The sequence below is a fragment of the Pongo pygmaeus genome, chromosome X, assembly GCF_028885625.2.
Source record: "Pongo pygmaeus isolate AG05252 chromosome X, NHGRI_mPonPyg2-v2.0_pri, whole genome shotgun sequence".
In the NCBI taxonomy this organism is placed as follows: Eukaryota; Metazoa; Chordata; class Mammalia; order Primates; family Hominidae; genus Pongo; species Pongo pygmaeus.
Genome location: NC_072396.2, coordinates 77,049,419 through 77,067,630, shown reverse-complemented (window position 1 = coordinate 77,067,630; position 18,212 = coordinate 77,049,419). Strand labels below are relative to the sequence as shown.

Genomic DNA, 18,212 nt, shown 5'->3' with positions numbered 1-18,212 from the left:
GAAGAGGGCAGGACTGCTCTAGGGCAAAGGCCTAGGCAAATATTTTTCAGAAGTTCCTTTTAATGTAAACAGTTTGATTAAAAATATATTATAAATACATGGGCCCATGTGAGGTGTAGTGATTTATCAATGAAAATTTAGAATACGTGGTGGAGAAGAGATGCTTACATATTTGTTTATTCAACAGTTCACGTACCAATTTTTATAATGACCTTGCACCATATCTTCCTTTTTAGGTCCAGAAATCATCTCTTTGTGTTTATTGTCAAATGCACCATTCCTGGCAAATTTCATATCTCCCTCCATGAGAAAAACATAGCAACACTGTACTACTTCCATTTTTGCAATGGCACTCTGGAACCTCTTTGTATTGAAATTATAAATTTCTTGCTTTTGCAGTTTCTTTAGCCTAAGGGTCAACAGTGGATTTAGGTAGGCCACAGCTCTGAACATGTCCTGTGTCCAATGTGAGTGTCACCCCATAACGGCACATCAGCACCATTTTGCATGCCTAGCCTTAAGAGTCACCATTTAAAAAAATCCAATGACAACCAATGAGAGTGATCTGCTAGCGTGGCTGCCCACTTGGAACCAGGGCCTGGTCACAGAAACCCAGGACAACCAGTTTATAAATTTTCTTTTTGCCTTTTTATTTTAAAAGGTATTTTTGTGAAACAAAAGGTTTTAATTTCAGAGTCAAATTTATCAGTCTTTTATAGTTGATGCTACTTGAGTCTTTAGAAAAATTTTCCCCAACCAAATTTCTTTTTTCTTTTTTTGAGATGGAGTCTTGCTCTGTCGCCCGGGCTGGAGTGCAGTGGCACAATCTCAGCTCACTGCAACCTCCGCCTCCTGGATTCAAGCGATTCTCCTGCCTCAGCCTCCCAAGTAGGTGGGATTATAGGTGCCTGCCACCATGCCCGGCTAATTTTTGTATTTATAGTAGAGATGGGGTTTCACTATGTTGGCCAGGCTGGTCTCAAACTCCTGACCTCAGGTGATCCACCCACCTCGGCCTCCCAAAGTGCTGGGATTACAGGCATGAGCCACCGCGCCCGGCCAACCAAATTTCTTAAAAGTATAGAACATTTCCACACTTGTAGAAACTTCTAGTAGATAAAGTTGTATTAGAGGTTTGGTAATCCAGTCTTTCTGATAGCTGCTTCATAGGTTTCACTGTAGGTAGTTTCACTCTTTGTTAAGCATTGTTTTCTCAAAGGTACCATTGTATTGCACCACTTTACAATACAATAACCCTCATTTGGAATGACGAGTCAGATTACTTTTTTTGTTTGACCCAAGGACACTTAGAAGATGGAAGGCATTTCTTAAGGAAGAAAATTTGCATACTTTATTATTTTTCTGGAAACTGAAGAGCAAGCTTACCTGATAGATTTGGGTTGATAGTTACACTTTCCAGTTCAGCCAGTGGGAGGGTAATGTATCCTTTGACTTTCTAGAAGTTACTTTATAATACTTAAGTTGCCATTGTCTCCCTTCTGTTTCTCTGTTGTTTCTCGAATAAGATAGAAGAGTTTATGAGATTAATTGCTTCCTACTGAAATAGCCAGGTTTCTGAGGGCAGCTTTGGCTTTTATATGAGCTTTTTTTCCCTACCACTTATCAGTTACTGACAGAGGGTCAACTTCACTACTGTGTCATATGGTTGGTCCAATGTTGGGTTCCTCAGATTCATAGAGGAAATAGGAAAATAGTAAAGATTAAGGAGTCATAGTTAAAAAATTACAAACAGGTCACAAACAGTACTCTTTCTTGATTACTTAGGAACCAAATAGCCATTCTATGAAATGTCTTTCTTTCCTTTTTCTCTCTTGCTCACCAATTGACTCATAAGCACTTCCGTTCTCTTATGGTTGGGAACCATACAAGGTAGAGTGTTGGAGTAAAAACTACACTGACGCTGAATCATGGTGTGTGACCTCAGGCACATGATGTAACCTCTATAGGACTCTATTTTAATGTACAAAACAGGAATAATCCTTTATTATTATCTATGCAATACATATTCCATTATCTATTACATTGGATAATGGAATGGGAAGTCCCTTGAAGATGGTACTAACCTCAATGTATTACTCCTTTCTAGCTTCTTTGGTTCAAAAGTTTGGTGGAGGAGTTACAAATTCTGGTTTGAATGATATATTTGGATACTTTATCAACACATCAAAGCTCTACCTATCCCTTCCCCCAATCTCAAAACCAAGCTGAATTAACATCTTTACATTTATTATGCAGTTTATGGAGGATTTTAGCATTAATTATTGCTTGATTTACTCAATGTCCCCATGTTATAGATGAGAACTGGAAAACCCATTGAAGTTATGACTCCTGGTCTAGAAATGAAGTCTACTTCCAGTTAATGTTCTTCCTGGTATGTCTTTGCTTTCTTGAAATTTCCCTTTTTTGTCGTTGCTGGGTAAATTTTGAACCAACCAAATCACAAAGATGTCGGGCTTTCAATCTTCTAGGCCACGCCTCTTATGCTCTCTCCGCCCTCAGCCCCCCCTCAGTTCTTAAAGCGCTGCAATTCGCTGCTGCAGCCATATTTCTTCCTCTCTCGGGGCTGGAAGCTTACTGACTGAAGATCTCTCTGCACTTGGGGTTCTTTCTAGAACATTTTCTAGTCCCCCAACACCCCTTATGGAGTATTTCTTTAAAAAAATCACCTAAATTCCATAAAATATTTTTAAAAATTCTATACTTTCTTCTAGTGTTTTCTTGACACATCCTCCATATTTTTTTTAAAAAAATATTTGGAATATTTTGAGGCAATTTTTAATTTTTAAGGAATTTTTCTTTGGAATCATTTTTGGTTGACATCTCTGTTTTTTGTGGATCAGTTTTCTACTCTTCCACTCTCTTTTATATTTTGCCCATCGGGGCTGCGGATACCTGGTTTTATTATTTTTTCTTTGCCCAACGGGGCCGTGGATACCTGCCTTTTAATTCTTTTTTATTCGCCCATCGGGGCCGCGGATACCTGCTTTTTATTTTTTTTTTTCCTTAGCCCATCGGGGTATCGGATACCTGCTGATTCCCTTCCCCTCTGAACCCCCAACACTCTGGCCCATCGGGGTGACGGATACCTGCTTTTTAAAAATTTTCTTTTTTGGCCCATCGGGGCTTCGGATACCTGCTTTTTTTTTTTTTTTATTTTTCCTTGCCCATCGGGGCCTCGGATACCTGCTTTAATTTTGTTTTTCTGGCCCATCGGGGCCGCGGATACCTGCTTTGATTTTTTTTTCATCGCCCATCGGTGCTTTTTATGGATGAAAAAATGTTGGTTTTGTGGGTTGTGGCACTCTCTGGAATATCTACACTTTTTTTGCTGCTGATCATTTGGTGGTGTGTGAGTGTACCTACGGCTTTGGCAGAGAATGACTCTGCAGTTAAGCTAAGGGCGTGTTCAGATTGTGGAGGAAAAGTGGCCGCCATTTTAGACTTGCCGCATAACTCAGCTTAGGGCTAGTCGTTTGTGCTAAGTTAAACTAGGGAGGCAAGATGGATGATAGCAGGTCAGGCAGAGGAAGTCATGTGCATTGCATGAGCTAAACCTATCTGAATGAGTTGATTTGGGGCTTGTTAGGAGCTTTGCGTGATTGTTGTATCGGGAGGCAGTAAGACAGAATCGTCTTTTATCAGTACAAGGGACTAGTTGAAAATGAAAGGTTAGAAAAGACTAAGGTGCAGGGCTTAAAATGGCGATTTTGACATTGCGGCATTGCTCAGCATGGCGGGCTGTGCTTTGTTAGGTTGTCCAAAATGGCGGATCCAGTTCTGTCGCAGTGTTCAAGTGGCGGGAAGGCCACATCATGATGGGCGAGGCTTTGTTAAGTGGTTAGTATGGTGGTGGACATATGCGGTCACACAGGAAAAGATGGCGGCTGAAGGTCTTGCCGCAGTGTAAAACATGGCGGGCCTCTTTGTCTTTGCTGTGTGCTTTTCGTGTTGGGTTTTGCCGCAGGGACAATATGGCAGGCGTTGTCATATGTATAGCATGGCTTTTGTCACGTGGACATCATGGCGGGCTTGCCGCATTGTTAAAGATGGCGGGTTTTGCCGCCTAGTGCCACGCAGAGCGGGAGAAAAGGTGGGATGGACAGTGCTGGATTGCTGCATAACCCAACCAATTAGAAATGGGGGTGGAATTGGTCACAGCCAATTAGAGCAGAAGATGGAATTAGACTGATGACACACTGTCCAGCTACTAAGCGAGGACTTGGGTGAATTAGCATAGCACTTCGCAGCTGTCTTCAGCCAGTCAGGAGAAAGAAGTGGAGGGGCCACGTGTATGTCTCCCAGTGGGCGGTACACCAGGTGTTTTCAAGGTCTTTTCAAGGACATTTGGCCTTTCCACCTCTGTCCCCTCTCATTTGTCCCCTCCTTTCCAGTGCTGCCTCTTGCAGTGCTGGATATCTGGCTGTGTGGTCTGAACCTCACTCCATTCCTTTGTATTGGTGCCTCACCTAAGGCTAAGTATACCTCCCCCCCACCCCCCCCAACCCCCCCAACTCAACTCCCCCCCCCACCGCCCCACCCCCCCCACCCCCTCTGGTCTGCCCTGCACTGCACTGTGGCCATGGGCAGTGCTCCAGGCCTGCTTGGTGTGGACATGGTGGTGAGCCGTGGCAAGGACCAGAATGGATCACAGATGATCGTTGGCCAACAGGTGGCAGAAGAGGAATTCCTGCCTTCCTCAAGAGGAACACCTACCCCTTGGCTAATGCTGGGGTCGGATTTTGATTTATATTTATCTTTTGGATGTCAGTCATACAGTCTGATTTTGTGGTTTGCTAGTGTTTGAATTTAAGTCTTAAGTGACTATTATAGAAATGTATTAAGAGGCTTTATTTGTAGAATTCATTTTAATTATATTTAATGAGTTTTTGTTTTGAGTTCCTTAAAATTCCTTAAAGTTTTTAGCTTCTCGTTACAAATTCCTTAACCTTTTTTTGGCAGTAGATAGTCAAAGTCAAATCATTTCTAATGTTTTAAAAATGTGCTGGTTATTTTCTTTGAAATTGACTTAACTATTTTCCTTTGGATTTTGAAGAGTCTGTAGCACAGAAACAGTAAAAAATTTAACTTCATGACCTAATGTAAAAAAGTGTTTGAAGGTTTACACAGGTCCAGGCCTTGCTTTGTTCCCATCCTTGATGCTGCACTAATTGACTAATCACCTACTTATCAGACAGGAAACTTGAATTGCTGTGGTCTGGTGTCCCCTATTCATACTTATTATATTGGAGTATTTCAATTTTTGGTTATATCCTGCCTGCCTAGCATCCAGTTCCTCCCCAGCCCTGCTCCCAGCAAACCCCTAGTCTAGCCCCAGCCCTTCTCCCACCCCGCCCCAGCCCTGCCCCAGCCCCAGTCCCCTAAGCCCCCAGCCCTAGCCCCAGTCCCAGTCCTGGTTCCTCAGTCCCGCCCAGCTTTTCTTGAAAGTCACTCTAATTTTCATTGATTCAGTGCTCAAAATAAGTTGTCCATTGCTTATCCTATTATATTGGGATATTCTGTTTACCCTTGGCATTGCTGATCTTCAGTACTGACTCCTTGACCATTTTCAGTTAATGCATACAATCCCATTTGTCTGTGATCTCAGAACAAAGAATTTCCTTACTCGGTACGTTAAGGTTAGGGAATGTCAATTGAGAGCTTTCTATCAGAGCATTATTGCCCACAATTTGAGTTACTTATCATTTTCTCGATCCCCTGCCCTTAAAGGAGAAACCATTTCTCTGTCATTGCTTCTGTAGTCACAGTCCCAATTTTGAGTAGTGATCTTTTCTTGTGTACTGTGTTGGCCACCTAAAACTCTTTGCATTGAGTAAAATTCTAATTGCCTATAATCCTACCCATTGGATTACACAGCACTCTGAACCCCATTTGCATTCAGCAGGGGGTCGCAGACAACCCGTCTTTTGTTGGACAGTTAAAATGCTCAGTCCCAATTGTCATAGCTTTGCCTATTAAACAAAGGCACCCTACTGCGCTTTTTGCTGTGCTTCTGGAGAATCCTGCTGTTCTTGGACAATTAAAGAACAAAGTAGTAATTGCTAATTGTCTCACCCATTAATCATGAAGACTACCAGTCGCCCTTGCATTTGCCTTGAGGCAGTGCTGACTACCTGAGATTTAAGAGTTTCTTAAATTATTGAGTAAAATCCCAATTATCCATAGTTATGTTAGTTACACTATGGTCTTTGCAAACATCTCTGCGTAACAGCAGTGGGACTGACTCATTCTTAGAGCCCCTTCCCTTAGAATGTTAATGGATACAATAGTAATTATTCATAGTTCTGTGTAACAGAAAAGACCCACTTATGTATATGCCCTTATCATTGCTCCTAGGTAGTGTGAACTACCTACCACCACCTTCCATTAATATGTAAAACACTAATTGCCCATAGTCCCACTCATTGGTCTAGGATGTCCCCTTTGCCATTGCTGCTGAGTTCTGACTACCCAAGTTTCCTTCTCTTAAACAGTTGATATGCATAATTGCATATATTCATGGTTCTGTGCAATAAAAATGGATTCTCACCCCATCCCACCTTCTGTGGGATGTTGCTAACGAGTGCAGATTATTCCGTAACAGCTCTTGGACAGTTAATTTGCACAGTTGCAATTGTCCAGAGTCCTGTCCATTAGAAAGGGACTCTGTATCCTATTTGCACGCTACAATGTGGGCTGATCACCCAAGGACTCTTCTTGTGCATTGACGTTCATAATTGTATTTGTCCACGATCTTGTGCACTAACCCTTCCACTCCCTTTGTATTCCAGTAGGGGACCCTTACTACTCAAGACCTCTGTACTAGGACAGTTTATGTGCACAATCCTAATTGATTAGAACTGAGTCTTTTATATTAAGGTCCCTGCATCAGCTTTGCTTTACATCAAGAGGGTGCTGGTTACCTAATGCCCCTCCTCCAGAAATTATTGATGTGCAAAATGCAATTTCCCTATCTGCTGTTAGTCTGGGGTCTCATCCCCTCATATTCCTTTTGTCTTACAGCAGGGGGTACTTGGGACTGTTAATGCGCATAATTGCAATTATGGTCTTTTCCATTAAATTAAGATCCCAACCGCTCACACCCTCTTAGCATTACAGTAGAGGGTGCTAATCACAAGGACATTTCTTTTGTACTGTTAATGTGCTAGTTGCGTTTGTCCCTCTTCCTGTGCACTAAAGACCCCACTCACTTTCCTAGTGTTCAGCAGTGGATGACCTCTAGTCAAGACCTTTGCACTAGGATAGTTAATGTGAACCATGGCAACTGATCACAACAATGTCTTTCAGATCAGATCCATTGTATCCTCCTTGTTTTACAGCAAGGGATATTAATTACCTATGTTACCTTTCCCTGGGACTATGAATGTGCAAAATTCCAATGTTCATGGTCTCTCCCTTTAAACCTATATTCTACCCCTTTTACATTATAGAAAGGGATGCTGGCAACCCAAAGTCCTTCTCTTGGGACTCTTAATGTGTATTTTTAATTGTCCATGACTCTTAATGTGCATATTTTCAATTGTCTAATTGATTTCAATTGTCTAAGACATTTCAAATGTCTAATTGATTAGAACTGAGTCTTTTATATCAAGCTAATATCTAGCTTTTATATCAAGCTAATATCTTGACTTCTCAGTATCATAGAAGGGGGTACTGATTTCCTAAAGTCTTTCTTGAACTTTATTATGCAAAATTGCCCTGAGGCCGGATGTGGTGGCTCACACCTGTAATCCCAGCACTTTGGGCGGCTGAGGTGGGAAGATCCCTTACTGCTAGGAGTTTGAGACCAGCCTGGCCAACATTAAAAAGAAAAAAAGTAAAACAATTGCCCTGGAATCCCATCCCCCTCACACCTCCTTGGCATAGCAGCAGGAGTGCTAACTAGCTAGTGCTTCTTCTCTTATACTGCTTAAATGCGCATAATTAACAGTAGTTGATGTGCCCCTATGTTAGAGTAGAATCCCGCTTTCTTGCTCCATTTGCATTACTGCAGGAGCTTCTAACTAGCCTGAATTCACTCTCTTGGACTGTTAATGTGCATAATTACATTTGCTGCTGTACTTTTTTACCATGTAAGGACCCCACCCACTGTATTTACATCCCAGCTGGAAGTACCTACTACTTAAGAACCTTAGACTAGTAAAGTTAGCGTGCATAATCTTAGTTGTTATATACACATTTTCAGTTGTATACAGTTGTGCCTTTTATCAGGACTCCTGTACTTATCAAAGCAGAGAGTGCTAATCAACATTAAGCCCTTCTCTTCGGACTGTAGATGCATGTAATTGCAGTTGTCAATGGTCCTTCAATTAGACTTGGGTTTCTGACCTATCACACCCTCTTTGCTTTATTGCATGGGGTGCTATTCAGTTAAGGCCCCTTTCTCAGACTGTTAATGTGCCTAATGACAATTACATCAGGATCCTTCCTTTCGAAGGACAGCATGGTTGGTGACACCTAAGGCCCCATTTCTTGGCCTCCCAATATGTGTGATTGTATTTGTCGAGATTGCTATGCACTAGAGAAGGAAAGTGCTCCCCTCATCCCCACTTTTCCCTTCCAGCAGGAAGTGCCCACCCCGTAAGACCCTTTTATTTGGAGAGTCTAGGTGCACAATTGTAAGTGACCACAAACATGCCTCTTGGACATTTATGTGCGTAATCGCACACTGCTCATTCCATGTGAATAAGGTCCTACTCTCCGACCCCTTTTGCAATACGGAAGGGTTGCTGATAACCAAGTCCCCTTTTCTTGGCATGTTATGTGTGATTATAATTGTCTGGGATCCTATGCACTAGAAAAGGAGGGTCCTCTCCACATACCTCAGTCTCACCTTTCCCTTCCAGGAGGGAGTGCCCGCTCCATAAGACTCTCACATTTGGACAGTCAAGGTGCGTAATTGTTAAGTGAACACAACCATGCACCTTAGACATGGATTTGCATAACTACACACAGCTCATCCTATCTGAATAAAATCCTACTCCCAGACCCCTTTTGCAGTACAGCAGGGGTGCTGATCACCAAGGCCCCTGTTCCTGGCCTGGTACGCGTGTGATTATGTTTGTCCCGGTTCCTGTGTATTAGACATGGAAGCCTCCCCTGCCACACTCCACCCCCAATCTTCCTTTCCCTTCTGGCAGGGAGTGCCCCCTCCGTAAGACGCTTACGTTTGGACAATCAAGGTGCACAGTTGTAAGTGACCACAGGCATGCACCTTGGACATTAATGTGCATAACTGCACTTTGCCCATTCCATCTGAATAAGGTCCTACTCTCAGACCCCTTTTGCAGTACAGCAGGGGTGCTGATCACCAAGGCCCCTTTTCTTGGCCTGTTATGTGCGTGATTATATTTGTCTGGGTTCCTGTGTATTAGACAAGGAAGCCTGCCCCCCCGCCCCCCGCCCCCACTCCCAGTCTTCCTTTCCCTTCCAGCAGGGAGTGCCCCCTCCATAAGATCATTACATTTGGACAGTCAAGGTGCACAATTATAAGTGACCACAGCCACGCACCTTGGACATTAATGTGCGTAACTGCACATGGCCCATCCCATCTGAATAAGGTCCTACTCTCAGATACCCTTTGCAGTACAGCAGGGGTACTGAATCACCAAGGCCCTTTTTCTTGGCCTGTTATGTGTGTGATTATATTTGTCCCGGTTTCTGTGTAATAGACATGAAAGCCTCCACTGCCACACCCCACCTCCAATCTTCCTTTCCCTTCCAGCAGGAAGTGTCCACTCCGTAAACCCTTACATTTGGACAATCAAGGTGCACAATTGTGAGTGATCATAGGCACGCACCTTGGACATTAATGTGCATAACTGCACATGGCCCATCCCATCTGAATAAGGTCCTACTCTCAGACCCTTTTTGCAGTACAGCAGGGGTGCTGATCACCAAGGCCCCTTTTCCTGGCCTGTTATGTGTGTGATTATATTTGTTCCAGTTCTTGTGTAATAGACATGGAAACCTCCCCTGCCACACTCCACCCCCAATCTTCCTTTCCCTTCCGGCAGGGAGTACCCGTTCCATAAGACCCTTACATTTGGACAGTCAAGGTGCACAATTGTATGTGACCACAACCACGCACCTTGGACATAAATGTGTGTAACTGCACATGGCCCATCCCATCTGAATGAGGTCCTACTCTCAGACCCCTTTTGCAGTACAGTAGGGGTGCTGATAACCAAGGCCCCTTTTCCTGGCCTGTTAACGTATGTGATTATATTTGTCTGGGTTCCAGTGTATAAGACGTGGAAGCCTCCCCTGCCCCACCCCACCCTCAATCTTCCTTTCCCTTTTGGCAGGGAGTGCCCCCTCCATAAGAACCTTACATTTGGACAGTCAAGGTGCACAATTGTAAGTGACCGCAGCCATGCACCTTGGTCAATAATGTGCGTAACTGCACACGGCCTATCTCATCTGAACAAGGCCCTACTCTCAGACCCCTTTTGCAGTACAGCAGGGGTGCTGATAACCAAGGCCCATTTTCCTGGCCTGTTATGTGTGTGATTATATTTGTCCAGGTTTCTGTGTACTAGACAAGGAAGCCTCCTCTGCCCCACCCCACCTACCCGTAATCTTTCTTTTCCTCCCAGCAGCGAGTGCTCACTCCATAAGACCCTTACATTTGGACAATCAAGGTGCACAATTGTAAGTGACCACAACCATGCATCTTGGAAATTTATGTGCATAACTGCACATGGCTTATCCTATTTGAATGAGGTCTTACTCTCAGACCTCCTTTGCAGTATAGCTGGGGTGCTGATCACTAAGGTCTCTTTTCTTGGCTCGTCTATATTCTTGTGTACTAGATAAGGGCACCTCATGGACTCCCTTTGCTTTTCAACAAGGAGTACCCACTACTTTTTAATATTCTTATATTTGTCCAAAGTACATGGTTTTAATTGACCACAACAATGTCCCTTGGACATTAATGTACGTAATCACCGCATGGTTCATCCTAATTAAACAAGATCCTACCCTCTCACCCTCCATTTGCAGTATACCAGGGTTGCTGACCCCCTAAGTCCCCTTTTCTTGGCGTGTTGACATGCATAATTGCATTTATGTGGGTTCTTGTGCCCTAGACAAGGATGTCCCACCTCTTTTCAGTAGTGGGTGCCCACTCCTTATGATCTTTACATTTGAACAGTTAATGTGAATAATTGCAGTTGTCCACAACCCTATCACTTCTAGGACCACTGTACATCTTTTACATTACTGTGGGGTATACTGTTTCCCTCCAAGGCCCCTTCTGGTGGACTATCAACATACATAATTGAAATTTTCTTTTGTATTTGTCAGTAGATTAAAGTCATACCCCATCACCTTTCCTTTGTAGTACAGCAGGGTGTTCTGATCAACCAAAGTCCTGTTGTTTTGGACTGTTAATATGTGCAATTACATTTGCTCCTGATCTGTGCACTAGATAAGGATCCTACCTACTTTCTTAGCGTTTTTAGCAGGTAGTGCCCACTACTCAAGACTCTGTCACTTGGAATGTTCATGTGCACAAACACAATTCTCTAAGCATGTTCGTGTACCACCTTTGCTTCAGAGCAGAGGGATGATATTCACTTAGTGCCCCTTCTTTTGGACTTAATATGCATTAATGCAATTGTCCACCTCTTCTTTTAGACTAAGAGTTGATCTCCACATATTCCCCTTGCATCAGGGGCATGTTAATTATGAATGAACCCTTTTCTTTTAATATTAATGTCATAATTGTATTTGTGGACCTGTGTAGTAGAAAAAGACCCTATGTTCCTCCCATTACCCTTTGGATTGCTGCTGAGAAGTGTTAACTACTCATAATCTCAGCTCTTGGACAATTAATAGCATTAATAACAGTTATCAAGGGCACTGATCATTAGATAAGACTCCTGCCTCCTCGTTGCATACATCGGGGGTACTGACCCACTAAGGCCCCTTGTACTGTTAACGTGAATATTTGCAATTATACATGTCTCCTTCTGTTAAGAGTGGGATATTATGCCCTAGTATCCCCTTTGCATTACTGCAGGGGCTGCTGACTACTCAAAACTTCTCCTGGGACTGTTAATAGGCACAATGGCAGTTATCAATGGTTTTTTCCCTCCCTGACCTTGTTAAGCAAGCACCCTACCCACCCTTAGTTTCCCATGGTATAATAAAGTATAAGCATTGGAGTATTCCATGCCCTTGTCCATCAAACAGTGGTCCATACTCCCACCCCTTTTGCATTGCACCAGTGTGTAAAATCACAGGTAGCCATGGTGTCATGCTTTATATACGAAGTCTTCCCTCTCTCTGCCCTTTGTGTGCCCTTGGCCCCTTTTTACAGACTATTGCTCACAATCTCAGGTGTCCATATATCCAGCTATTAGATAAGATTGTGCTGTCTCCCTCCTCCCTTCCCTCCGCCCTGCCCCTTTTGCCTCTTTGCTGGGTAATGTTGACCGGACAAGGTCCTTTCTCTTGGACTTAAACAATTCTCAGTTGCACTTTCCTTGGTCCCACCCATTATACACGAACCCCTCTACTTCCTTTCGCATTGCTTCTGAGTATGCTGACTACCCAAAGCCCCTTCTGTGTTATTAATAAACACAGTACTGATTGTCCCATTTTTCAGCCCATCAGTCGAAGATCTCCCTACCACTTTGGTGTGTTTGTGCAGTGTTGACTATGAAAAGCAGGCCTGAACTAGGTGGATAAGCCTTCACTCATTTTCTTTTATTTATTAATGATCCTAGTTTCAATTATTGTCAGATTCTGGGGGCAAGAACCATTCTTGCCCACCTGTGTTACTGCTTTACTGTGCAAAATACTCAAGGCAAGTCAGACCCAGGGAGCGGGATTGCCATCCTTTATTTTGTGTTTCCAGTATACACTATCAAATTGTCTCCCCAGGAAGAAAGGTTGGCACTTTCTCTGCATTCTTCTTTCCAGAGCAGATTGCCTGGTTAAGAATCTATTGTTGTCCCCTTTGTATATTGTTATTGTAAAGTGCCAAATGCCAGGATACAGCCAGAAAAATTGCTGTTATTATTATTAAAAAATTTTTTTTAAGAAAGACATCTGGATTGTAGGGTGGACTCGATAACCTGGTCATTATTTTTTTGAAGCCAAAATATCCATTTATACTATGTACCTGGTGACCAGTGTCTCATTTTAACTGAGGGTGGTGGGTCTGTGGATAGAACACTGACTCTTGCTATTTTAATATTATCAAAGACGTTCTAGAGTGGAACTCTTAAGACCAGTATCTTTGTGTGGGCTTTACCAGCATTCACTTTTAGAAAAACTACCTAAATTTTATAATCCTTTAATTTCTTCATCTGGAGCACCTGCCCCTACTTATTTCAAGAAGATTGCAGTAAAATGATTAAATGAGGGAACATATGCAGAGGTGCTTTAAAAAAGCATATGCCACCTTTTTTATTAATTAATCTATTATATAAAATGAAGCATTTAATTATAGTAATAATTTGAAGTAGTTTGAAGTACCACACTGAGGTGAGGACTTAAAAATGATAAGACGAGTTCCCTATTTTATAAGAAAAATAAGCCAAAATTAAATATTCTTTTGGATATAAATTTCAACAGTAGATAGCTGCCTAGTGGAAATGAATAATATCCCAGCCACTAGTGTACAGGGTGTTTTGTGGCACAGGATTATGTAATATGGAACTGCTCAAGCAAATAACTAGTCATCACAACAGCAGTTCTTTGTAATAACTGAAAAAGAATATTGTTTCTCGGAGAAGGATGTCAAAAGATCGGCCCAGCTCAGGGAGCAGTTTGCCCTACTAGCTCCTCGGACAGCTGTAAGAAGAGTCTCTGGCTCTTTAGAATACTGTAAGTACTACTTTGTAGCTATTAAGTAATCTTTTTCCTATTCTATTTTCTTTCTCTTAGATGCCACCTATAGAAAAGTCAGAGGGTCCAGTAAGTTTCTTTCCTTCTTCCCACCTCATCTGCAATATATAGATAGATAGATAGATAGATAGATACATACATACATACATACATGCATAAATACACATATGTGAGTTAACCAGCAGAACTGTAGAATTAATATTGTGGACCCAGCTCTGTGCTAGGTTACACTGATAACCTGGATAGAAATGATACCATCCTATATAATTTCATTCCTGAGATGGTTTTATTGTTGAGGAGCTAATGTAAGCACATTTGAAACAACTTTAGAAAATAATAATCAAGTGCTGTTTTGTGTGCATCATAAGTAGTAGTTTTAAGAAGGCAACCCACAAGGATTTGAAGTTGATAGAATAAACTTAAGGAGTGGGTTTGCTTTTTCTCTTTAAGCCAAGATAGGATTAATATTGCAGCCATCTGGATAGTCCAGTTGGTTTATTTTAATGTCATTTGTTTTTTACCTCTTTTGGAGCCATGGAAAGAGATGAAAGGGATAGAGCATAGCCATTGTGTTTGGCTATTTGCGAAGGCTGGCAAATTAGTGATTGCTAAATCTCATAAGCTTGAGTATTTTAAAGTTCAGAGATTGAGGGTATAAATCTAATACTTCGGCTCTTTCCACAATTTTACTACATTTCTGCCCAAGAACAGATGACCATGGATAATGCATATCGTAGATACTTTTTAAGTTTGGAATCTTTTTGCCAAGAGGGTAGTGGAGAAGTGAAGTCAAAACCTTGACCTTCCTTGCCTACTTTATGCTGTAGTTTATATACCCTCTTTCGTAAATTATAGTAATAATTTACTTTCGTAAAACTAAAAGAAGCTTAGCCTCCTTAATGTTTTCCAGCTGAAAAAATACTGTTTAACATAATAACATTTGAAACTTGTTTTCTGGTGCACATTCATGCATCACAGCAGGAGCAACAAGAACCATATAAATGAACTGGCTTCACTTACAACCCATTTTAATTCATATCCATATTTCCTCATGGCTTGTTTTCATGCCCCCCACCCCCACTCCATATGTTTAACAACATTGTCTGGCTGACTGGGGGTTATATACATCATGGTCTTGAGCCTTCTTGGAAACATGGTCTGTGCCATTGTTTCTCAAACTCAAGTAATGCTTCATGATGAAACACCTTCTAAAGGAACAAAATTTTCTGAGATCCTAAAAAAATGTGTTTTGAGGAACACTGACTTAACAAAGATATTTGAAATGTAAATATGTTTTCCAATTTTACGCTGTCTTCGTCAAAGATGTGTTTTATATAACTTATGTAGAACTTGGGGATCCATTAGAATATATCCACAAATCCCCAGGGTTATAACCCCAATTTGAGAAACACTGGTCTATGCTTATGAAATCTTCTATTGCTAATTAAATTGTCATTCATTGTCAACAAACAATTATAATTATTATTGGAATTTGTTTTAAATGAATGAATTTAGAGGTGATTCTGTACCTTAACTCAAGAGGAAGGATGGCTTGATTTTAGGTGGATTGATTATACTAGATAGCATCCAAAGGTGAATCTTGAAGCTGTATTTAAATTCATTGCCTGAAATAATTTCCACCCTTAAGAAAAATCTCTAACAATTGTAAAAAGGGATGCTCTGGAAATGTGGGCATCTTCAAAATAGAGATAATTCTTGTGTTAATTCAACAAATATTATTGTACCAGGTGCTGGAATAAATAGCAAAACCGAAGACAGGATTTATATCAAGGAATTTGCTTTCTTATGGAGGATGCAGAAGGAAATCATTATGGTGTTGGGCAGAAACGCTTAGACTTTAGTCCTGGCTCTTACTTTGGTTCAAATCACCATCAATCTGACCATCTTGAGACTGCTAGTGAAATAAGATAGGGGCTTAAATCACATACCTAAATCCCTGAAAATGACATTTTGTGATTTGGAAAATTTTCAAAAGTCTAATAAAGGAAACTTTTTTGGCCTTTCTCTAAATGATTATTGTCATTTCTTTTCTGACTTTTCCCTTTATAAAACCTTAACGTGTAGGATTGGAGGAAGTTTTCTGACCATTTTCTCATATCCTCTTTCAGCTTTATCGTTCTGTAACTTCCATTTCTCTAGCCACCTCCCTAAATTACAGAAGACTGTGAGACCCAGGGCTGCTGTGATTAGGCATTCATAATTTCTTTTCAGGGTGTTTGTGCCCTGATTATCAAATGTACAGCTTGAAGGGAGTTCATGTCTTAAAGTAATGAATTAAGAGTTGACCTTTGTTGACTGCTAAAATATTCTTATATGTGAAAGCATCCTGGAAAAATATGTTACCAGCTTAAAGAGAAAGAAACTAATGATTATATCTGAACTGAGCTAATGCGTCTTCTGTTCCCCCAAACCTTATCAGTTTGGATGGAAAAGAGTAATGGTATGTCTAGTTAAACAGAGCTAATGCCTGCCTCTGCCTTGTCTTAAAGACTGGTTTGGGAGAAAATTGATAATCTCACTACCATATTTTGGGCTGTAGGCAAGTAGCATTTTACACAGGTTTCCTTCAAAAATCCAACTCAAGTTAGAGCTCATGTATTTAAGACATAGCTGGCCTGCTGAATTTAACAAGTTAAACTTCAATGGCCATGTACAGTTGTATATCACTATATATATGTGTATTAGGCTGTTGAGTTGGAAATGTTTTTGTTGGTGACTTAGGCTTTACTTGATAGCTCTTCCTTGACCTTTCCAAATTGAGTACTGATACATGGAACTTGGGCTTCTTCTGCATCTTATACAAATGAGTTTGGTAAATAAGCCGCTCCTTTATTGTTTTGATGTTTATATTGGAAACAACTTTTGATTTTTTTTTTCATGTTAGGATGAGAGACTGAAACAAAATGTAAATTTGACCAGTGCTAGACTTCTTAAATTATGGGTAGACTTAAAGTATTATTTTCCTTAACCAATTAGAATGTTATTCTTCTAGTGTCCCTGGAAACATGAGAGGTTATGCAGTAGACCCAAGCAATACCCTCTTACTACATAATCAAGTGCGTATAAGAATTTAAAAATAGGGATATGACTGGAACATCGCTGTACTTTACCAGGTCCCATTATAAAATTATCTATGTTACTTTACCCATAGCTTTGAAAACTATTTGCATAGTATATTTTATAGTATGCTGTTAGTGTGATTGGCATTGAACAGTGAAGGGATATAATCACTCTACAAACTATATATCATTAAAATTTTCCAGCCTTATAGATCTCCCTTGACTGAAAATTAGCTACGTACTTACGACTTATTTTTTACAGCAGATTGACTAGGTCTTTCCAGGAAATCTGTTGATGTACAAAAACAAAGTTTAATTGCTAATGTTTTTTAAAAAATAACTTTTTGATATTATGGATACCCGGTCATTTGGGCCTTGTATATTTTAATATCAAAATTACCTATTATAAATCCACATAAACAGAAAAGAAAGAGAGTAAGTCTTTAGGTCAGATCTGCAACAATGATGGTACGTACTGTAGCAAAATCTGGAACATAGACTTACAAGTTCTTAGGTTCCATTTTGCTTGCTTTTTAAAAACTGTGTCTTGTAAGTCTTCAGCATCTGGTTGGGAGATTTTTAGAAAAAATAACCTTTTAATGTTAGTGTAGAGATTTACAGAATGATTCTGAAGATAGAGTTTCTGTGTACTTCACACCCAGTTTTTCCCAGTGTTAACATTTTACATTTGTTTGGTACATTTGTCACAACAAACCAATATTGATAGATTATTATTAACTAGAGTCCATATTTTATTCAGATTTCCTTAGTTTTTCCTTAATGTTCTTTTTGTGTTCCAGGATCCCATTGAAGATACCACGCTGCATGTGTCCTTAGTAGTCATGTCTCCTTAGGCTCCTCTTGGTAATGACAGTTTCTCAGACTCTTTGTTTTTTATGAACTTCACAGTTTTGAGGACTAATGGTCCAGTATTCTATAGAATGTCTCTCTATTGGAATTTATCTGATGTTCTTCTCATGACTAGATTGGGTTTATGAGTGTTTAGGAGGAAGACTACAAAGGTAGAGTGCCATTCTTATCATTTATCAAGAGTACATACTATCAACATGACTTACCACTGTTTATGTTATCCTTAATCACCTGTCTGAGGTACTGTTTGTCAGGTTTCTCCAGCGTAAAATTAGTTTTTATTTCTCCATTTCCATATTGTACTGTTCACATAGGAAGTCACTATGTGCAGCCAGCACTTAAGGAATGGGAAATTACCTTCCA

General features: G+C 40.7%; 1 long non-coding RNA gene across 10 annotated transcripts in view; it reads left to right on the top strand.

Moving 5' to 3' along the window:
- Positions 1-4,577: 4,577 nt before the first annotated feature.
- LOC129024400 (uncharacterized) overlaps positions 4,578-18,212 on the top strand; it is a 30,075-nt gene continuing 16,440 nt past the window's right edge. For 2 of the 10 annotated variants that reach the window (XR_010125448.1, XR_010125449.1), the window contains exons 1-2: positions 4,581-13,878; positions 17,780-17,843. This is a non-coding gene — a long non-coding RNA (uncharacterized LOC129024400). Of the gene's footprint in view, positions 13,879-13,938; positions 13,969-17,779; positions 17,844-18,212 lie in introns of those variants that run through there. The other 8 variants (XR_010125454.1, XR_010125450.1, XR_008497082.2 and 5 more) reach the window with 8 other exon arrangements.